Source organism: Dendrobates tinctorius, unplaced genomic scaffold (assembly GCF_039654945.1).
Source record: "Dendrobates tinctorius isolate UK_male_01 unplaced genomic scaffold, ASM3965494v1 ptg000006l, whole genome shotgun sequence".
Classification (NCBI taxonomy): Eukaryota; Metazoa; Chordata; class Amphibia; order Anura; family Dendrobatidae; genus Dendrobates; species Dendrobates tinctorius.
The window spans coordinates 1637809-1660652 of NW_027361674.1; the positions used below are offsets into that span (position 1 = coordinate 1637809).

Consider the following 22844-nt stretch of genomic DNA (forward strand, 5'->3'; position numbering starts at 1 on the left):
ACAGGATCCCACTGATATGAAGCTGTGTGACCCATGATGATCTCCCGAGTCCTGGATTGTCCTGGGTGAAGCAGATAACAGGATGGGGCTGACCTGTGCACACTGTGCAGTTACACGAGCTGCCATCCTCCTGACTTCACCTCGTATAAATACATTTTGGACGCAAGATGGCAGCAGCGGACGGTGCATTGCTCGGCGCTCGATTGCTTTCTTATGCTGGAGTGAGACGGGGATGGCGCCATTTTGGATGTATTTGTGTAACTGTCAGAGCGGGGACACCCGCACCCCTCTTATCATCGCCCTGGGACCGGGGCTGTCCGCGTCCTCTCCTCAGGAAGCCCGTACATATCGTTACCTGGAGGGGAGACACCCGGGGGAGTCTTCCTCCTCTCATCCGGGATGTTCTGTATAAAAACTCACGGGGATGTGAAGAAATCAACCCAAAAAGTGCTGGACCCCAAAAAGGATGTCCTGACCCGGCTGAAGCATCTGAGGATCGTGATTGGTGAGAGGCAGGGAAGGATGGATGGTCGGGGGGTCGGGTACTGGGGGGGATACATGGAGGATGGCGGGCGTCCGGGGTCTGTGATGAGCCCAAACCCCTTAAATCATCTGATCGCTGCCGATCGTACGACAGACATCAGTAATCAATAAGGAGCTGCACACCGACGATGTGAAGCAAAGCGACACCGCCCTATCTGGGTCTCTACACACTCGGGGGGCTTCCATAGGTGTCAGGGAAGAGGTTTTACCATCTCTGACGCCAACTTCTTACCCCCTTTTGGCAGGAGGACCCTCAGGCTCTGTCCCTGCACAGACTTGGCTGCATTGTGTCCGTCATCGACTTACAGGGAAGCTGTCATCTCATTTTTGGCCTATTAGATGTGGCCACCGCCATCAGGGGCTTATCTACAGCATTCTGCAGTGCTGTAGATAAGCCCCCGATGTAACCTGAAAGATAAGAAAAACGGGTTATATTATACTCACCGGGGGGCACCGCCCGTTGCGGTCGATGTCGCGGTCCAGTCCGGCGCCTCCCATCTTCATTCGATGTCATCCTTCTTGCTTCTGCCGCGGCTCCTGTGCACCGGACCTCTCTGACCTTTCCTGGCGCCTGCGCACTGCAGTACTTTACTGTGCCTGCACAGGAGCCGCGGCAGAAGTAAGGAGGAGGACGTCATCGCTAGAAGATGGGAGGCGCCGGACCGAACGCCAGGGTGAGTATAATATAACGTGTTTTTCTTATCTTTCAGGTTACATCGGGGGCTTATCTACAGCATTACAGAATACTGTAGATAAGCCCCTGATGGCGGTGGCTGCAGCCCATAGGCCGAAAATGAGGTGACAGATTCCCTTTAAAGTAATTTTTCTTGGAATAAGAAAAACGTGTCTGACGGCAGAAAATGTAGTAAACTAAAGCCATCTCCAGCACTCGCCTGCTCGTTACCCCTCTGGAGCCTCCGGTCGCCCCCGTTGATTTTTTTTTTACGTCTTGATGACATCACGTACATCCACCCACATCACCACTGCGGCCAATCACTGTCCTGAGTGGTGGGAGCGAGGTCAACGATTGGCTGCAGAGATCACATGGGTGTATGTGATGTCATCACTGCTGGGAGGTAATCAGAGCGCAGTGGGGCCGGGAGGGGGATGGGTATATATTGGGAATCTATTTATCATAGACAATATTTTGAAATCCTGGACAATCCCTTTAACTCCGACCCTTGATGTTGGAGGGAGCAGTCTGTCGCCCACCAGGAGGCGCGTTGTTTAGGACTTGGGATGAGTTCGGGTTCCTGCAGTATAACGTGGCCGTCAGTGGATGGTGCCGAGTTCCCCAGTGAGAATTACTGATGATGTTTCTCCATCAGATGATCCCATAGTTTTCATACTTTTGTGACTGATCCCACAATCCACATCGTGCATGTGTTGGTACGGGAAAGTTGCAGTTTCACCAATTTCTGCCCAGAGTAAAACAGTCATTACAGACCAGAGAGCTTTCTCCACTTTTGTGGACCTTTTTTACTTACATGAATGTATTTAGGGGCTGAAAATCAGTTTCACTAATGGGTTTCATTAAAAATGTATCACGGTTTGGCTTTTACTCTTTCCCGTCAGTCAGCGCTCACTAACATATTCTCAGTTCACTCATTCTGCAGCCAACATTAGACAGTGTAACACAGAGGCTGTAGGACACAACGAAATGAAACCCAATTATAAAAGTAATTTTTAGCCCCAATTACATGCATTCACGTAACAAAAAAATTTGAAAAAATTCTCCCCAAAGGCAGACAACCCTCTTAAAGTTGTACAACGCCATTTATGGAGTAAAGTATTAGGCTAGGTTCACTCTGACATAAAACTTGACACTAAAGTAAAAAAGATACAGGAAAAAAATGCCTCCTAAAGAAAAAATAGTTTCCAGAAGTAAATTCCCGTCAAACATTTCATAAGGTTTTTCTGCCTCCGAAAACCTCAGTGTGAACTCAGTCTTCTTACTTTTGGAGACAAATCCTTGGGTCTGCTTAGGGTCAATCCTCATCCCCTCAAAATCTTGCGTACACGGGAAATCAGTGATGTTGCGTCTCTCCCGGTGATTTCTTGTAGTTTCCAGCTTTGGTCACTCTGGAGACTTGGATTTAGAATTTTTCTGATTGGAAAATATGTTTCTCCACCTGACCGTCATCCATAGCAATACAACATGTGATGGCAGCAATCGGCCGCCATGGTCACGGGAGTCATTATGGATGATTGGTGTTTCCCAGTCCAGGAGTCCTGCAGGATAGTTGGTGAGTTGCCAGTGCACTGCGGGGGTCCAGCTTTATAGTTTTCTTCCTCTTGAGGTCTATGGAGCTTCTCATATTGTGAGGGACATTTAGGTCTGTTTTGTATAGTTTTTGTAATTTTGTCCTTTTCTGGAAATATTTTGATGATGACTCTTTGCAGTATTTAGTAGACAAGGAAGTTATGAAGAGTGTATGACTGCACTTCAGGACATCTATGATCACCCCGTGTGTTGAGGTTACACACGTGGTCAAAATTGTTGGTACCCCCCAATGACAGAAAAACCCACAATGGTGATGGAAATAACTTGAATCTGACAAAAGTAATAATTAATAAAAAATCTATGAAAATGAACAAATGAAAATCAGACATTGCTTTTCAGCCATGCTTCCACAGAATTTAAAAAATAAAACTCATGAAATAGGCCTGGACAGAAATGATTGTACCCCTGAAAATAATGTGACAAGAGGGACATGTTAAACCACGGTGTGTCCACTAATTAGCATCACAGGTATCTACAATCTTGGAATCAGTGAGTGGGCCTGTATAGAGGGCTACAGATACTCACTGTGCTGTTTGGTGACATGGTGTGTATCACACTCAACATGGACCAGAGGAAGCAAAGGAAAGAGTTGTCTCAGGAGTGTAGAAAGAAAATTATAGACAAACATGTTAAAGATAAACGTTATAAGACCATCTCCAAGCAGCTTGATGTTCCTGTGACTACAGTTGCACATATTATTCAGAAATTTAAGCTCCATGGGACTGTAGAAAACCTCCCTGGACGTGGCTGCAGGAGGAAAATTGATGACAAATCAAAGAGACGGATAATACGAATGATAACGAAAGAGCCCAGAAAAACCTAAACAAATTAAAGGTGAACTTCAAATTCAAGGAACATCAGTGCCAGATCACACCATCCGTCGTTGTGTAAGCCAAAGTGGACTTCATGGGAGACTACCAAGGAGGACACCATTGTTGAAAAAAATCATAAAAAAGCCAGCCTGGAAATTGCCATTCTACATGTTGACAAGCCACAAAGCTTCTGGGAGAATGTCCTATGGACAGATCAGACAAAATGGAACTTTTTGGCAAGGCACATCAGCTCTATGTTCACAGACGGAAAATGAAGCATATCAAGAAAAGAACAATGTACCTACTGTGAAGCATAGAGGAGACTCTTTAAGTGTTCTGGGGCTGCTTTGCTGCATCTGGCTAGAATCTGCAGGGTACAATGAAATCTCAAGACTATCAAGGGAATCTAGAGAGAAATGTGCTGCCCAGTGTCAGAAAGCTGGTCTCAGTCACAGGTCATGGGTCTTGCAAAAGGATAATGACCCAAAACACACAGCTAAAAACACCCAAGAATGGCTAAGAGGAAAATATTGGACTAATCTTAAGTGGCCTTCTATGAGCCCTAACCTAAATCCTATTGTGCATCTTTGGAAAGAGCTCAAACATGCCGCCTGGAAAAAGAAACCTTCAAACACGAGACAACTGGAGCAGTTTGCGCTTGAGGAGTGGGCCAAAATACCTGTCGAGAGGTGCAGAAGTCTCATTGACAGTTACAGGAATCGTTTGATTACAGTGATTGCCTCAATAGGTTGTGCAACAAAATATTAAGTTAAGGGTACCATCATTTCAATCCGGGCCTATTTCATGAGTTGTATTTTTTTTTTTTTTTTTTTTTTTTTTTTTAATTCTGTGGAAGCATGGTTCAAAAGCAATATCTGACTTTCATTTGTTCATTTTCATATATTTTTGATTTATTATTACTTTTGTCAGATTCAAGTTATTTATGTGACCATTGTGGGTTTTTCTGTCATTATACGAGGGGTACCAACAATTTTGACCACGTGTGTATGTATGGCTGCACTTCAGGATATGTATGATCACCCCATGTGTTGGGTTGTGTATGGCCGGACTTCAGGACATCTATGATAACCCTGTGTTGGGTGTCATGATTCCTAAGGACGTTGTCAGCCCAGCCGCCCTATAGGATCAGGAGCATGCTGAGCTTTCAGTATTCTGAATGTCATCTCTAGCTGGGCCTGTGGGGTTTAGAACATTGACAGTTGTAGCTTAGCTCAAATGGTGTGCGTGCTTTGTGCCCTAAGTTCTTTATATTCTCATGTTTCTTGCCCGACCTTAGATTTGCCTTTGACCATACGTTCATTTGTCTTGACCCGCTACCCTCTTGGAATTCTGATCCTGGACATTGACATGACTACGCTTTTGTCTCTCCCCTCTGTTTATGACGTACTCTCCCGCTCTTTACCTCAGACTCCTTGACTTCTCTGACTAACTGCTTATCCATGAGAAGTGACGCAGCATCACATTAGGGTAAAGTGTGACCAGAGTTCAGGACACCTATGATTACCCTTTGTGTTGGGGGTAGAGTTGAGCGACTTTGGTCGGATCGGGTTTCATGAAATAAAATTTGTTTCAGATGAAACTGGTCTGACTAGGGCAAAAAAAGTCGGCGTTTCGTCCGAAACCCGACCCCAATGCAAGTCAAAGGGGAATAAAAGTCGGCATTGAGCGGATGATATTCATCCACTCAATGCCGACTTTTATTCCCCATTGACATGCATTGGGGTCGGGTTTCGGACGAAACTCCGACTTTTTTTTGCCCTAGTCGGACCTGTTTCATCTGAAACAAATTTTGTTTCATGAAACCCGATCCGACCAAAGTCGCTCAACTCTAGTTGGGGGTCAAGAATGGCCGCACTTGAGAATATCTGTGATCACCATCCGTGAGACGTGACTCCGCTTTGCATTAGGGTCTTGCTTGGCCGAAGTTCAGAATTTCTATGTTGACCCCATTTGTTGGGGTCATATGTAGCCGGAGCACAGGACATCTATGATCACTCTGTGTTTGATCATGTGTGGCCGCACTTTAGGACATCTGTGATCACCCGATGTGTTGAGTTCGTGTCTGGTTAGTCTTGAGGGTTTCTATGATCACCCTTTGTGTTGTGTTGTGTGTATCTGAACTCCAGGACATTAAAAAATGACTTATTGTATAAATCAGATTTTTATGTTAAATGATTAAAATTTTTGCCAGCTTTGCTCACACATTAGCATCTGTATTTAAAATAAAAAGTACAAATCTTACAATTTTGACATTGATCACTGGGGATTATGTAGACTTGTAACTTCCTGTTTCAGGAAACAACACATGTACATAGCCACAAATGTCAGACAGACACCGGCTCTGTGTTTTCTATTAATGTGTCTAATGAGCGTGTGCAAAGGTAAGTATGAATGGAAGGGGAGCAGGTCAGCTGTGACATCGCCTATTGTGAATGATCTATATAGAGGTGTTGCCTACCTCTGCTGATAAAGAGACTGCTGGAAACTCTTGCTAAAAAATAAAAACACTGGACATATGAGTCTAGTGTGAAAATCACAAGATTACTGTTTTTTTAAAAATAATGTTATATGAAAAAAAACATTGGCAAAACTAAAAAAATGTAGAACGAAAACCTGCTTTAAACAACAGGTATTATGAATGGGTCACCGAGGAGGATGGCAGGAACAGGCTAAGCCACCAGAAAACCAGAGAAGTTGGTAACTAAGCAGATTGCAGACCCCTGATCCTATCAACACAACTAGCAGTAGCCGTGGAGCGTTCCTACGATGCCCTAGACGCCTCGGCACAGCCGGAGAACTAACTAAGCCTAAAGCCAGAAAGGTGAAATCTAAACTGCTCGGAGCAGATCTCCAAAGGAATAGACAGCCCCCAAACATATATTGTCGGTGAGACAAGATGAGACACAAACACCGGCAGAGAACAGACTGAGCAAACGGTGGGGCCCAAGCTGCCTAGACAGGACAGAAAAGATACTGTCTGCAATCACGCACAAAACCCTAAAAAAATCCAACACATCTGATATACAAAAAACCCGACGCCACTCGACCTCACCCCCGCTAGATCAACACTCTGGTATGAACTGAAAGCTAAGCAAAAGATACTAACATAACAGGGGACTGAACAAACTGACACAAGCTGTAACATATGAGCGGGGCTCAGTGCTGCCCCCAGCAGGGAGTATGCTGAACCATAGCAACAAAGTAGAAAGTAAAAAAAAAAGTCACAACCAGATTAGATGCAAAGGATTAACAAAAGAATCACTTAACTGAACCATGCAGATCAGGCAGGAGACAAAAGAACTCCAAATGCACAAGAAGGAAATCACCAGCAACCACCAAGGGAAGCCTGCTCAATTATATGCTCCCAGCCAGTAATCCTAGGTTCCTAATTATCGTCGTCAGGTGGCAAACATACATCAACCTGGCCAGCTCCACTACTCCCAGTAACCACCAGAGGGAGCAGATGGAGCTTAGGCTCAGAAGTCCGAGCAAGGGAATTCAACAAATAGGTCATTAATTTCTCACGACTCTTTTTAAAGATGGCACCAAACGTAATGGGGAATGTGGGAATGAAACGTCATCTCCCACACAATCCTTATGACAAGTGCTAGAACAGAGCGCCATTATGTGTGATAATGGAGAACGTGTCTTCCTGAATATCCAGTGAGAGAACCTGTATAGCAGAGGCTTATGGAAAATGGAGACTGATACATTATTAATCCCCTTAATTTTCCATGAGTCGTCCCTGTATGACATGTCAGCTGGCGCACATGAGATATATATATATATATATATATATATATATATATATATATATATATATACCCCCTGTTTGATGGCAGCGCTGTCAGCCCCTCCTAGGGAACCTCCCGCTGGGACAAATGGGAATATAGTTGTTTGTTACCCAAAAAAGAATTAAAGATCGTTCCCCTGCCAAAGGAATATCAGTTGTTTGTGTAACATTGATGTTCACTGGAATAACAAATTTGGAAGCATTAAATGGAAGCAGTCGTCAGAAAATGACCTGCTGTTTAAATCAGGTTTATATACAGTGGGGCAAAAAAGTGTTTAGTCAGTCAGCAATAGTGCAAGTTCCACCACTTAAAAAGATGAGAGGCGTCTGTAATTTACATCATAGATAGACCTCAACTATGGGAGACAAACTGAGAAAAAAAAATCCAGAAAATCACAGTCTGTTTTTTTTTCATTTTATTTGCATATTATGGTGGAAAATAAGTATTTGGTCAGAAACAAAATTTAATCTCAATACTTTGTGATATATCCTTTGTTGGCAATGACAGAGGTCAAACGTTTTCTGTAAGTCTTCACAAGGTTGCCACACACTGTTGTTGGTATGTTGGCCCATTCCTCCATGCAGATCTCCTCTAGAGCAGTGATGTTTTTGGCTTTGCGCTTGGCAACACGGACTTTCAACTCCCTCCAAAGGTTTTCTATAGGGTTGAGATCTGGAGACTGGCTAGGCCACTTCAGGACCTTGAAATGCTTCTTACGAAGCCACTCCTTCGTTGCCCTGGCGGTGTGCTTTGGATCATTGTCATGTTGAAAGACCCAGCCACGTTTCATCATCAATGCCCTTGCTGATGGAAGGAGGTTTGCACTCAAAATCTCACGATACATGGCCCCATTCATTCTTTCATGTACCCGGATCAGTCGTCCTGGCCCCTTTGCAGAGAAACAGCCCCAAAGCATGATGTTTCTACCACCATGCTTTACAGTAGGTATGGTGTTTGATGGATGCAACTCAGTATTCTTTTTCCTCCAAACACGACAAGTTGTGTTTCTACCAAACAGTTCCAGTTTGGTTTCATCAGACCATAGGACATTCTCCCAAAACTCCTCTGGATCATCCAAATGCTCTCTAGCAAACTTCAGACGGGCCCGGACATGTACAGGCTTAAGCAGTGGGACACGTCTGGCACTGCAGGATCTGAGTCCCTGGTGGCGTAGTGTGTTACTTATGGTAGGCCTTGTTACATTGGTCCCAGCTCTCTGCAGTTCATTCACTAGGTCCCCCCGCGTGGTTCTGGGATTTTTGCTCACCGTTCTTGTGATCATTCTGACCCCACGGGGTGGGATTTTGCGTGGAGCACCAGATCGAGGGAGATTATCAGTGGTCTTGTATATCTTCCATTTTCTAATTATTGCTCCCACAGTTGATTTCTTCACTCCAAGCTGGTTGGCTATTGCAGATTCAGTCTTCCCAGCCTGGTGCAGGGCTACAATTTTGTTTCTGGTGTCCTTTGACAGCTCTTTGGTCTTCACCATAGTGGAGTTTGGAGTCAGACTGTTTGAGGGTGTGCACAGGTGTCTTTTTATACTGATAACAAGTTTAAACAGGTGCCATTACTACAGGTAATGAGTGGAGGAAAGAGGAGACTCTTAAAGAAGAAGTTACAGGTCTGTGAGAGCCAGAAATCTTGATTGCTTGTTTCTGACCAAATACTTATTTTCCACCATAATATGCAAATAAAATGAAAAAAAAACACAATGTGATTTTCTGGATTTTTTTTTCTCAGTTTGTCTCCCATAGTTGAGGTCTACCTATGATGTAAATTACAGACGCCTCTCATCTTTTTAAGTGGTGGAACTTGCACTATTGCTGACTGACTAAATACTTTTTTGCCCCACTGTATGTGTATATATATATATATATATATATATATATATATATATATATATATATATATACACTATTTCTATTACAAATAAAAAAGGGACTTGCAATGTTCACACCAGCTACTAGAGACTTTTTAGACTCCAGCTTCCTGTTTCAGGAAACAACACATGTACATAGACACGAGGAACAGATCCCTACCTTATCTCTTGTATTGATGTGTCTCATGAGCGTGTGCAGAGGTCATTGTGGGAGCAAGGACAGCTGCCCGCTCATTTATTGATATTGTTAGATCTTGTGTTATCAGCTGTGTATAGACATGTTACCTGTCACTGTGAACCTGTCTCTGATGATAAGGAAAATGCTGAAATGACAGTATGAAACAAAAAAAATGTCTCCAGTGTGAAAAAAAAGATCATGATATAAAAAATATATTTTTTCCTCTGCTCTCCTGAGTATTGTGTTTTTTCTTTTCTCATATCCTCCATAGGGTTCCAGAGATCTGGGCAGTTATATTTAGTGGTAATATAGTCTTTGCAAGGGGGCGAGGCTCACAGTGCCATGATGTAGAGTGGCTTAAAGACACGCCCCAGAGGATCCCGAGGGCGCAGCCCCAGAGGAACCCGAGGGCGCAGCTCCAGAGGATCCTGAGAGCACCACCACTCTATAAAGCCTTTTTTAATCTGTTTCATCCATTTTTCTCAATAAACTGATTGAAGTTTCTTGAATGGGTGAATCTTGGACCAAAGTAGAACATGTCTGTGTTTTTCCTTTTGCGGGTCATCGGCGATGTGTGAATAGGCTCATTAGGGCATACTGCACATCTTGCAGATTGGCCTTTACTTAAGTCCCAGATATTCCCCTTAAAGGGGTTTCTTTCAAATACGATAACACCTGTCACAGGCCCACCGCTGACACCGGAATGTCACGGATGGAGGGGGATGTGACGCACTGCCGACAAACGGCTATCATAGGCACAGGGGGGCTTATCCTAGTTATCCCACTGCTAGCACCATGTGATAAAAAAACAGAAAGCTAGTCTTGCCCTAACAATTTATCGCAGGGGGGTTTGTTATGATTGGGTCACCGAGGAGGAAAGCAAGACCAAGCTAAGCCACAGAAAACCAGAGAGGTTGGTAACTAAGCGGATTGCAGACCCCTGATCCTATCCAAACAACTTGAAGTAGCCGTGGAGCGTACCTACGATGATTCTAGACGCCTCGACACAGCCGGAGAGCTAACTAAGCCTAAAGCAAGAAAAGGGCAATCTAAACTGCCCCAGTGCAGACCCCAAAGGAATAAATAGCCCCTGATCAGCTCCATTGCCTCCTGTAACCACCAGAGGGAGCCAGGAAAGAGAACTCGCGACCCCTTTGTCAATATAACCAGCTCCACTGCCTTTACTAGTAACCAGAGGTAAGCCTGAAAGTGAATTCACAACGGGTTATTTTGGTTGTCCCACCACTGCCCACAATACTTCACGAAACTTTTCAGTTCCACTTTGGAACTCACAGCTCTCTGGTGTCCCCCTTACCCTCAGGTCAATCAGGGAACTGCACCTGGGATAATTGGTCACCGGCCGGCTGCTACAATGAGGTCTGGCCTCCCGGCATGCTGCAGTGAGGGAATTATAAAATGCTCTGGCCGCAGCCACCCAATTAGCTTATAAAATCCCTTCCGTCACTCTCAGATTTACCCAGGGCCCAGATTACACTTTGCTGCCACCAGCTCCAGAGTTTCTCTGATTAAGTTATAAACTTAATAGAGGGGTTCGAAGCCAACCCAATTCAGTAGCAATGATCTTAAAGGCACGTGTTCATTTTTAGAGCATGAAGACAGACTAATAAGTTTTATAATTTATTCCCAAAAGGTGGGCGGTGATGACACATAAAAGATGTTACAAAGTTGAGACAGTAGATATGTCCAATGCAAATATAAAATAAAAGGGATTAAAATAGATATTCAACACTTAGAGTTGCCTAGATGGTCTTTAGGCTAACCATGTGGGGAGGATGCAGAGCCACACAGCGCCCTGCATCTGAGGTCCTTTTGGCATCAAGCCTCCAGCTCGAATGACTGCTTTTTGGGGGGAATACCTTGTAGCTTTGGGTTTGTGACATCACGAAAGGGGCCGATCGGTATGTTCCTCCTCCTGCTCTAGGAGTTACAATTCTGACTACAAAACTTATAATGACTATTTTGCAGAGGGTACCTTGTATAATAATGCACAAGTTATCATTTTCTTTAGCCTATCGCAGACAATAATTAAAGACCAAACATGCAGTAATTATGTCCCACCGTTTAGGAGGAATCCAGTTCTCGGTTTCTGTGGGTGCTGGAACCGTGAAAATTATGGGCCAGAACGCTGGGTGGATGCATTTTGCAGAAATTTAATTTTCATATCTCTGCCGTGTATGGTTTTCGCGATCCAGCCTCTTGAATATTACACATACTAATATCCAGCTGCATAGTACTTCAAACAAAGACATTCTTCCCCCTTAACTTAATTAACATTCCTTAGCTGTGGAGCGGAGAATGGTTGCACAGGAAGCATCTGGTGTAGGGTTACAAGCAGGCACATAGCTGCGGTGTGAGTGTAAGGCCTCTTTCACACTTCAGTTTTTTACAATCCGTCACAATCCGCCAGGTTTTGAAAAAAAACGGATCCTCAATTTTCTTTTGAGGATCCGTTTTTTGCCCCATTGACTTTCATTAATGGCGGATTGTGACGGATTGCTGTCTGTTGTATCCGTTTTTTTTTGAGGATCTGCCAAAAGTTTCTGTCCGTCACCATCCTCAAAGATTTCAAAACGGCGCTTGCAACGTTTTTTTCTCTGGCGGATCCTCCAGACACTCATTTAACCCGAAATTCTTTCTGGGTGCTGGACAAAAAAAAATTCTCTCTCTCTCTCTCTCTCTCTCTCTCTCTCTCTCTCTCTCTCTCTCTCTCTCTCTCTCTCTCTCTCTCTCTCTCTCTCTCTCTCTCTCTCTCTCTCTCTCTCTCTCTTCTCCCCCCCCCCCCCCCTTCCCGGCCAGCGTTTCCTTTAAATTTCCTCATTTTCAGGATCCGTCTGAAAACGGATCCTGTGGCATCCGTTCACATCAGTTGAGAACGGATCCGCTTGTCTTGACTTTTTGGCGGATTTGAACTGATGCAAAAAACTGAAGTGTGAAAGAGGCCTAAGCTGTGGGTGAAAAGAGGAGGGGTCGCATCTATGTGACAGGCTGGTTCTCATCTGTAATGTAATAATCAGGGAACCTTAAGTCATACCTTACAGTCATATCTTCTTATCATTACAATTACAACACCACTGAGGCTCGGAGAGGCAAAAAAAAACCCCAAACAGATGTCACGAGCTGCTGAGCTCAATTGATTGGCTCCATCAACAAAAACTGGGCTTGAGCCTTTGGAGCAATAATCTTTGAACCCAGAAAACCCCTTTAAAGAAAAAAATATATACAGTATAAACATATTTTTTTTTTTTTTATTCTAATGATTCATTTGAGTGTGACCTTGAAGCTGCTTTGATGGCTATTTTTGGTGAAGTGGATAAATAGTAATTCATCTGTGTCATGTTATTAGCAGACACATCAGCTGCAGGATCAGGCCAGTTATAAAGTGAGGGACAGGGGAAAACGTTTTCTGAACTTGTGTCCTCCGCCTCATGTGATGGAGGGCTGTGAATGTAGGTAACTTTTGGGATATTTTTTTCAATGCAAAAATAATTTTTCCTGCATCTATTCAGATGTGTTTGCTCGTGCCTCCGTTTAGGAAAAAAAAAAATTGGTTGCCAAAGTCTACACGCCATGCAAAAATGATGTTAAGCATGAGTTAAAATCAGCCTGCTCATACTAGTGCTGGGCAATAAGAAAGTAATAAATGAGCAGCTCTGCGCTGCCCGGAGCACTGCAGATACGGCGAGCTCCAGTGATCCTCCGCATGCTCCCGGTGTGTGCAGCACCGCCGCGTCCTCATCTTCCTCGCTACCAGCTTGGCTTCAGTCCCAGTTCTCTCTTATATGTAATTAGCGCACAAAGGAAAATGTGCTGCCGTGATCTGCTACATCCTCATCTGCGATACACGGCAGTAAATATTTATCATCCACGATGACGCAGCCTCCCCGGCATCGGATACCTGCAGATCCCCCAGTACCAGGTGCTGGCCCCGGGGCCACATCGCTGCAGAATCTTTCCAGATCTTAATTGGAAGCTCAGTTTCCTCTTTACAATGATGTTACATTGTGTTTCCAGCTGGCGCTGATGTTTGTGCCGTATGTAACACCTGACGACGATTGTTATCGTGTCCTCCAGGCACTTTAACCATTTTTTACCTTACCCGACATATTGGGCCAATACTTTTTTAGTCCTGGTTCTTTTCTTTTTATATCGGCTGCATTTTTTTCTTACTTATAGGATGATTTTTCTGTAGGTTTCATGGCTTTATTGGATAAACGACCAAGTCTAGGTCTTAACGACTAGCCATTTCTGCCCTTCACTAATCTATGGCGGCACAGAAAAGTCACTGACCTCTCCTAACAGCGATTCTGCGGCTTCTGCTGACTTCACGGTGACAGAGCAGCAGCTTGTTTTACGCTCTATTCTGTTTATGGGATGTGACTGTTGACGTCATGCTGATTGACAGCTGTCTCTCTGCTGCCTAACTGCGGGGAGCCGGCTGTCAATCAGCATGATGTACTGTAGATTGATATATCTGTAATGTATCCGTCCTGGACCTCCCATAAGAACTGGAAAGGTAACAATATTAGGAGTCCGTGAAAAAATTCTGTAGGGCTCTGCCCCTTGACTCAGTACCCCTAGAACTCCTCTGCATCCTTCACAGAATGGTGATGATTCATTCATACGTGCTCATTCAGGGATTTTTTTTTTCTTTCACTTTTCAGTGGTCAGTTGATTTTACAAAAAGAAGAGAACAAAAATCCCTTATATCAATCACTCCGCCTGATTCAGCTCAAAGTGAGTTGAATAATGTCCTCTGTCACATACAGAGGACCACACCTAACGGAACCCCTCATCAATCAGGGATTTATTTATCTCTTATACTCAATTACTCATCTCTCATCTCATTATTTATTATTATTATTATGCATTTATATAGCGCCATTTATTCCATGGCGCTTTACATGTGAAAAGGGGAAATATAGACAAGTGTAATATATACAAGAATAACAAACAAGTGTAAGACAAGGGACACACAAGTACAAAAGGAGAGGGGACCCTGCCCGCGAGGGCTCACAGTCTACAGGGATGGGTGAGGATACAGTAGGAGAGGGTAGAGCAGGTCGCGCGGTGGTTCAGTAGACCGAGGATTATTGCAGGCTGTAGGCTTGTCGGAACAGGTGGGTCTTCAGGTTCTTCTTGAAGGTTTCCGTTGATGGTGAGAGTCTGATGTGTTGCGGCAGGGAGTTCCAGAGTATGGGGGAAGCACGGGAGAAGTCTTGTATGCGGTTGTGGGAAGAAGAGATAAGGGGGGAGTAGAGAAGGAGATCTTGGGATGATCGAAGGTTGCGTGCGGGTAGGTACCTAGAGACCATGTCACAGATGTATGGAGGAGACAGGTAACCTTATTCAGAGGTTCTCATAGACATACATACAAGGACTCACACAGCCTGCCTATTTTGCACTTTGAAATTAACACAACTTATGAAACTACACCAGTGTCCACTGACACTCTGAGAACACCAAAGCTAACTTCTTAAACAAGAACAACAAAAACCACAGCCTTATACAAAATACAGCCTCATATGATTCACTGCCAATCCAAAATGACCAAAGTAACAACACTGCACAGAGCGTCTATCCCAGCTCTGTGATACACTGTACACAACCAGTTAGCATATTGCCATATTGACAGATAATACAGATGACAATTATTATCTTATTACTCTATTATGCAACTCTCATACGGACATACTCACTGGTGATGTAGGTTCTTTTGAACCGTGTTGTACACTCTTTACCCAGAGAAATGGAGAGATCGAGAGAGAGTGATTGCAAATGCAAAACAATGTATTTGCAAAACAATGTAAGAATAAAATTTCTCACCTTGATGCACCTGGATTTTGCATGTCTAATCTCCCAGGAAGTTCCCACATACGGATTCCAAATAGGCTGGTTACCACTGTCCCTGTTAGGGCGCCAAAACTTTTGTAGCAGTTTTTTTTCTGACCCAAAGTCAGGCATGCCAGATCACCAGTGAGGCCAAATTAGGAGTTTATGCCCTTAATTTACAAGCGCTTGGAGAAAAAAATAAACTGCACACATGTTGTGAGCAAGTCACTTTATCTGACCTAATGAAACACAAGGCAATATTTTATACCATTTACAATAAATGTAACTATGTAGCTCATGTAGCCCCCACCGTTTACCCAGGGTCATACCTTGTTTACCATGTACCCAGACCACGTTGCTGACTATTGAGAACATATATGATTACAAGCAATAGGCAAATAAAGAATTAAGACAGTTAAAGGCAAACCATTAACCCTTCTATATCACCCATTTTATGAGCGTTTCTGAACAATGTAGGAAAATCTATTCGGACATGAGCCCATTGCTTGTGAGAAATGTTCTCTACTGCAGTGATTTACTATTGAAGTCCCTTTGGCCTACAGGAAGGAAGTTCTGCCTTTCTTATGGTAGGGATCACAATCCCTGCAAGTTAAGAAATGCTCAATTTGTCTCTTCAGCAGCTCAGAGCACTGCAGTCTCCTTACTTCTTGGTAGCTTGAGGGGGAGTTGGCTGTTGCTCCTCTCTGAGTGACAGTTTTGGTGAGTAGTTTCATTCTACTATAACGTATTACTGATCTGTCATTGACTTTGAAAAAATACTTAGCTCAGGAAAGTTGGAGCTGTGATTAGGAGAACTGCTCTGGAAACTGTCAATGCTGAAGGTAGGAGGACTATCATTCTACCGGATTGAAAAGATCAGCTTGATCAGGAGCTGTCATGGACGGGAGTGACAAACTGCTGTGTAGGAATCAATAGGCTGGAGAAAGCTGACTGGGATGTTAGGAATTAACTCCTCCTGGAATGCAACTATTGCGCACATTCTGCCAGACTCTAGTGGCTGAGCTCCATGGAAACTAGATATACTCTATGTAAGATAAAAGCTCTCAAAGCAGGAGAATGACAGCAGATAGAAGAAGCAAATTAACTGCAAACTTGATTGTTTTTATACACTCTTTCTAATTAAAGCAGTTTAATAACATGAGAATACAACTTTAATGGAGTTAGGATGTGTGATCAGGTGATTGCTGGGAGTGTAAACCTTTTTTCGGGTACCTTCATAGTAATATGAAGAAGTGCTGCCCTGGTGTATATATCATGTCAAGCCTAAAATCGAATTCCTTTGAATTTTGGAATATGATGGGAACTAGAGTATCATTAGACATGACAAAAGTGGTCAGTGTGCACATTGATGGAACGTAATGGTACACAGAAACCCCCTCAATTGCCATCAAAAGGGATAGGTTTTTTTTTTCTGGCAACTAAACCACTAAAATCTATAGTACAGGCATGATTTATAAGGGGGTAAGTCTCCTTTATACCTGTGGTTCAGTTAGCATTTTGGGGGCGACACACTTCATTTAGAGACCTGTGTTGCTAGACTTGCTTTTGGGCCCACGTGCGTTAAGTTGACATCACGGGGCACGGTGACCGGTCTGTAAACTTATTCATGTCCTCTCTTTCCTTGCAGAAAACACCGAATCTATTGACCTCAAGCAGTTTTTTTTTAACAAAACTTCTCGAACATCTACTATGTTTTCTTTGAAAATTTTGTGATCATCGAGACGTCTTTGAAACAGAAAGGTAAGACTTGAAATGTTCAGTTTTACTCCTTGTAGTAACGTGCCTTGCTTTCTCTTCATGTTGGGCCTTGTAACATTATGCTGCATATGGTCCTCTGTGTCCATCTAGCACAGTTCTTCATTTACATCTTATGTGATTTGTGGGTACGGAGGAGCCTTTCCTACTTCCCAGATCTGTTCCCTTCAATGTGGAAAGCTGCACTTAGTAGGTGTTCTCCATTGAGCTAAGAGTGGCTGGACATGGGGGAGGTCGGGAGGACAGCAGTCTAGTACGCGCCTACCTTCAGGTGAGCTGGATCGGTTCGTGATTTTTACGGGCTATCTCTGGACAATATGGGGGATGTCGGGACAGCGGTCTAGTGTGCGTCTACCATCAGGTGAGTTGGATCTGATTCTTACAGGTTATCTCTAGGAAATATGGGGGATGTCTGGACAGCGGTCCAGTGCGTGCCCACCATAAGGTGAGCTGGATCAGTTGGTGATTCGTACAGGCTATCTCCAGGCAATATGGGGGAGGTCGGGTTAGCAGTCAAGTGCGTAACCACCATTAGGCGAGCTGGATCTGTTGGTGATTCTTGTGGGCTATCACTGGACAATATGGAAGAGGTGGGACAGCAATCTAGTGCACGCCCACCATCAGTCAAGCTGGACTTGTTAGTGACTGGTACGGGCTATCTCTGGGAGATATGTTGGAGGTCAGGACAACGGTCTAGTGCGCGTCCACCATCTGACGATCTCGATCTGTTGGTGATTCTTATGGCCTATCTCTAGGCAATATGGGGGAGGTCGGGACAGCGGTCTAGTGCGCGGCACCATCAGGTGAGCTGGAACTGTTGATTTTTATGGGTTATCTCTGGGCAATATGGAGGAGGTGGGACAGCGATCTACCCACCATCAGATGAGTTGGATCTGTTGGTGGTTCTTACGGGCTATCTCTTGGTAATTAATTGCATTCATCATTATCAACTATAGAGCACTTTTTTTTGTTCTTTTCATCGTTCCCTTCTTCCATCATGTATAACATACACAAATTTGGCAAACAGGTGCTAACATTCCCATCTGACACAGCCCAATCAGTGCTGACAGCAGCACAAAATGTAAGAACACATAATGATGAAAAATTAAGTAGTAACGCCCAATTGTCAAGTTATTCAAAGTTTTTCCAAGAGGAACGGAATAACTCGGAGCTTTAAGACTAGTTGCTCCGGCTCTCTTGCTGTATGTAAGGAGAGCCAATAGGCCATATTTTATGTATTAGAGCATTTCTTGAAGTTTCGCTTTTACCTTTAGGCCACAAGTCTCAGCGTGAAGAGCTCGATGCCATCCTCTTCATATTCGATGTAACAATACATGTTCTAACATAAACGTTCTGGGTTCCCTAGTTTGGGCCATGGTTGCTTAGTGGCGAACTAAAACTGATTTACCCACAAAATGCATTCATCACCTGTACTCATGATGGATGATGCTGGAGGTCTGACTATTGGGACCCTGGTGGTCCTGAGAATGAGGAGCCCAGATTCTCTGGTATGAATACAGCAGTGGTGAGCATGCTTTCTCGGTGCTCCCTCCACATCTATGGAGCTGAATGAGATAGCCAGTCTGTCATTGCCATAGTGGATCAGTTTGTTCTCCATACAGGTAACCCATTTTTCTCTCTCACCCATGACAGCACCACGGAGAGAGGGGATCCGCCCTTCAGGGATAGGAATCTACAGATAAAAGGGCGGTACCTCTCCTCCGCCTTCAGTTGGGTTCCTGTCCCTGACGGAGGGACCCACAGTACGGCGTACCTGTTAATGGAGCCGGGGCCGGCCTGTCCGGGGATCGGCAGCGGGGAGGCCCCTGTCGCGGCAGGTGCGGTACCCGAAGCCGCCACCGCCGGGGCCGATGCGGGCTGCCAGGTGAGCGGGGGGGAAACGCCGGAGTCGCCGCTCCGGAGAGGAGATCGGGGCTCTGCGGGGCCCGATGGGCCCGATGGAAGGGGGCAGCGCCATGGTACGGAGAGTACCAAGATGGCCGCTGCCCCGGAAGTAGAGAAGACGACTTCCGGGTCCCGGGACCAGGCGCATGCGCAGGAGCGAGATCCCCGTCCAGCGCGTGCAGGTGGAGCGGTGACGTCACGGGGCGGTAAATTTAAAAGTGGTGAGGCGCAGAAGCTCCTGGCTGGAAGCGATCCTGATAATGGAGGATAGCGACCAGCAACAGGAGCAGCATGCCAGGCAGCAGCTGAAGCAGCAGCAGCAGCACCTCCAACACCACCACCGACAGAAGGAACGAAGCATGGAGAGCCGTTCCAGCAGTCACTCCACGCGGCGTAGTACGTCAGCAGCGAGGAGCAAAACGCCACCAGGAGATCAGCCTATACAGGACCTGACTCCGTCTCCCGAACCGGTACCTGCAGCCGCGCGCCTTTTTGGGGTAAGTGATCTTCGTGAATGTTCACTGTTGTAATACAAATCCCTCTCCCTTATTAGGGAAAAAAGAAGGCAAAAAAGAACAGGGAGTGTCCCACTTGCACTAAACCCCTACCGGTATCATGGGAGAAAAAACTATGCGAGTCCTGTACAAAAGAGATTGTTTGTCAGGAGACTCCGGATTTCGCATCTGACCTAAGGGCCGCAATTAAATCAGAGGTCCAGAGTGCCCTCGAATCCCTTAAACATAAGGATAAAACGAGGAAAAAAGACGCGGTAGAAACCTCCCAGTCAGATTCTTCCACATCGGGAGAAATCTCGTCTAAATCCTCAGAATTCGGCTCCTCATCCTCAGACGAGGAAACAGGAGGACGCCATTGTTTTCCACTAGAAGAGGTAGACAAACTAGTGAAAGCTGTAAGGTCTACCATGGGGGTATTGGACCCGAGGCCGGATAAAACAGTCCAGGACATAATGTTCGGGGGACTAAGCCAGAAAAAAACGGAGAGTATTTCCGCTAAACGAGATTGTCAAGGGTCTAATCAAAAAAGAATGGGATAAGCCAGACAGAAAAAATACTACGGTCCCTTCCCTTAAAAGAAAATATCCCTTTGAGGAGGAGGCATCTACGTCTTGGGATAAAGCCCCAAAACTTGATGTAGCAGTCGCTAAGGCATCAAAGAAATTCGCCCTTCCCTTTGAGGACATGGGTACCCTCAGGGACCCCCTAGATAAAAAGGCAGATACCTTTCAAAAGGGGGCTTGGGAGTCGGCAGGGGGTAACCTCAGGCCAGCGATAGCGGCGACATGTACCTCAAGAGCCCTAATGGTATGGGTAGACCAACTTGAGAAACAACTGAGGGAAGGGACACCTAGAGATAAGATCTTAGATTCTATCCCAATAATAAGGGGAGCGGCTGCATTCTTAGCGGACTCATCGGCTGATTCAGTCAGGCTATCGTCCAAAACGGCAGCACTTTCAAATGCGGCCCGAAGAACACTATGGCTTAAAAGTTGGCCAGGGGACCTACAGACCAAGATGAAACTATGCTCAATCCCCTGTGAAGGGAAATTCCTTTTTGGGGAAACGTTAGACGACATCCTCCAGAAAGCAGGGGACAAGAAAAAAGGATTCCCAAATTTAGGGCCAGCGGCATTTAAGAGGCCCTTTCGAAATAAGAGGTTTTTTCAGAGAAGACCACCAAGGGAACAAAAGTGGGATGACAAAAGAAGAGATAGAGGCTTCTTCTTTAATAACTCTCCCCGGGACAAAAAGCCCTCCAAGTGACAGTACGCCCAGGGTGGGGGGAAGGTTATCCTTTTTCCTTCCAGCCTGGAGGAGAATTTCAACAAACCCATGGATAATAAACCTAATCCAGGAGGGCCTAAGGATAGACTTCCTCTCTCTCCCGCCTCAAAAATATGTAACAACGCCGCTGAGATCCAGTATGCGAGAACAGGAAGCGCTAGAAAGCGAGGTCCTAGGCCTAGTGAAAAAAGGAGTCCTCCAGGAGGTTCCCCGGCAGGATATGGGCAGAGGGTTCTATTCCCCCCTCTTTCTAGTGACCAAACCAGACGGCACCTTTCGTACTATTATAAATCTGAGAAAACTAAACAAATATGTCAAGAATCAGAGCTTCAAAATGGAGTCGATCAAATCTACCACCAAAGTCCTGTTCCCAAACTGCTACATGACGGTGTTGGACCTCAGCGACGCTTATTATCACGTCCCTATCCACCAAGACTCCAGGAAATATCTAAGGTTAGCCGTCTCAATAAAAGGCAAAATGAAAGAATTCCAGTACAGGGCCCTGCCGTTCGGAATATCGATAGCTCCGCGAGTATTCACCAAAATAGTAGCGGAAATGATGGCTCATATAAGAGAACAAGATATAATAATAATCCCGTATTTAGACGATTTCCTAATAGCGGACAGCTCGTCTCAAAAATGCAGGGAACAGAGAGACAGGGTGATGAACACTCAACAAGACCTGGGCTGGCTTCTAAATCTAAAAAAATCAAGATTGGAGCCCAGCAGGGTACAGGAATTCTTGGGCCTAACATTAGACTCAAGCATTCAGGAGTGTCACCTCCCAGACCGCAAAAAAGAGAAGATCGCTCAAATTACAGCAAGAGCAATCCAAAATCCCTCCATGACATTAAGGAAGGCTATGTCACTGTTGGGTTCCCTATCCGCCTGCCTGCCAGCAGTTCAATGGGCTCAGTTACACACAAGAGATCTCCAGTGGGACGTATTGGCCAACCAGGCATCAATAGGGGGACACCTAGAGGGTCGTATTACCCTAAATTCAAGCACTATTCATTCCCTAGCTGAATCTGTCCAAAGGGATCCCCTGGACAACAAAGATAACACGCATAGTGACAACAGATGCCAGTCCCACAGGATGGGGAGCACACATGAACAACGAGGTGGCTCAGAGCGTATGGGGAAATCAAGAACTAAAAGCCTCCTCAAATCAAAAGGAGCTTCTAGCAGTAGGCTATGCGTTAACACACTTCCTACCCCTACTCCGGAATCACCATGTCCGCATCCTTTCGGACAATCGAGTCACAGTAGCCTATATAAATCATCAGGGGGGAACCAGGTCCCAAGCCCTAATGGACACATCCGCCAAAATCCTCAAACTGGCGGAGGCAAACCTGCTATCTCTGACAGCCATACACATCCGCGGTACAGAGAATCAGAGGGCAGACTTTCTGAGCCGCACCCAGTTACGACAGGGGGAATGGGTCCTAAAGCAGTCCATTTTTCGGCAGATTGTAAAAATGTGGGGGACCCCAGACATAGATCTGTTTGCCGATTTCAAAAACAAAAAAGTAGACCCCTTCTGCTCCCTAGATCCCAGGGGGATTCCTCTATCTCTGGACGCATTTATGCTCCCATGGACACAGAGTCTAACATATGCCTTTCCCCCAATCATGCTCATCCCAGTGGTCCTAAAGAAGGTCAGGGAGGACAGGGCAAGAATGATACTGATAGCCCCCTTCTGGCCCAAAAGAACCTGATTTTCCTGGCTAAGAATGCTCTCAGTAACCGACCCTTGGATCCTACCGAATACCCCGGACCTGCTATCGCAGGGCCCAGTGCTACATCCTCAGGCACCGAACCTCCATTTAACAGCATGGAATTTGAGAGGGCACTGATGAGGGACAGGGAATTTTCAGAAAACCTGATAACTACACTACAAAAAAGTAGGAAACCGGTTACGATGAGAGCTTACGGCAGAACATGGAAAAAATTCCTATCCACTTCTAGGGCAAAGGTTCAGGATGGGGTTCAGATTG

At 45.1% G+C, this 22844-nt stretch overlaps 1 protein-coding gene across 7 annotated transcripts in view; it reads left to right on the forward strand.

The window, feature by feature from the left end:
- Positions 1–204: 204 nt before the first annotated feature.
- Positions 205–22844, forward strand: part of LRRC14B (leucine rich repeat containing 14B) — a 404837-nt gene continuing 382197 nt past the window's right edge. For 5 of the 7 annotated variants that reach the window (XR_012231161.1, XR_012231164.1, XR_012231162.1 and 2 more), the window contains exons 1-2: positions 206–505; positions 17013–17125. The gene's annotated coding sequence lies outside the window, so the exon portion shown is untranslated. Of the gene's footprint in view, positions 506–17012; positions 17126–22844 lie in introns of all 7 variants that reach the window. The other 2 variants (XR_012231157.1, XR_012231166.1) reach the window with 2 other exon arrangements.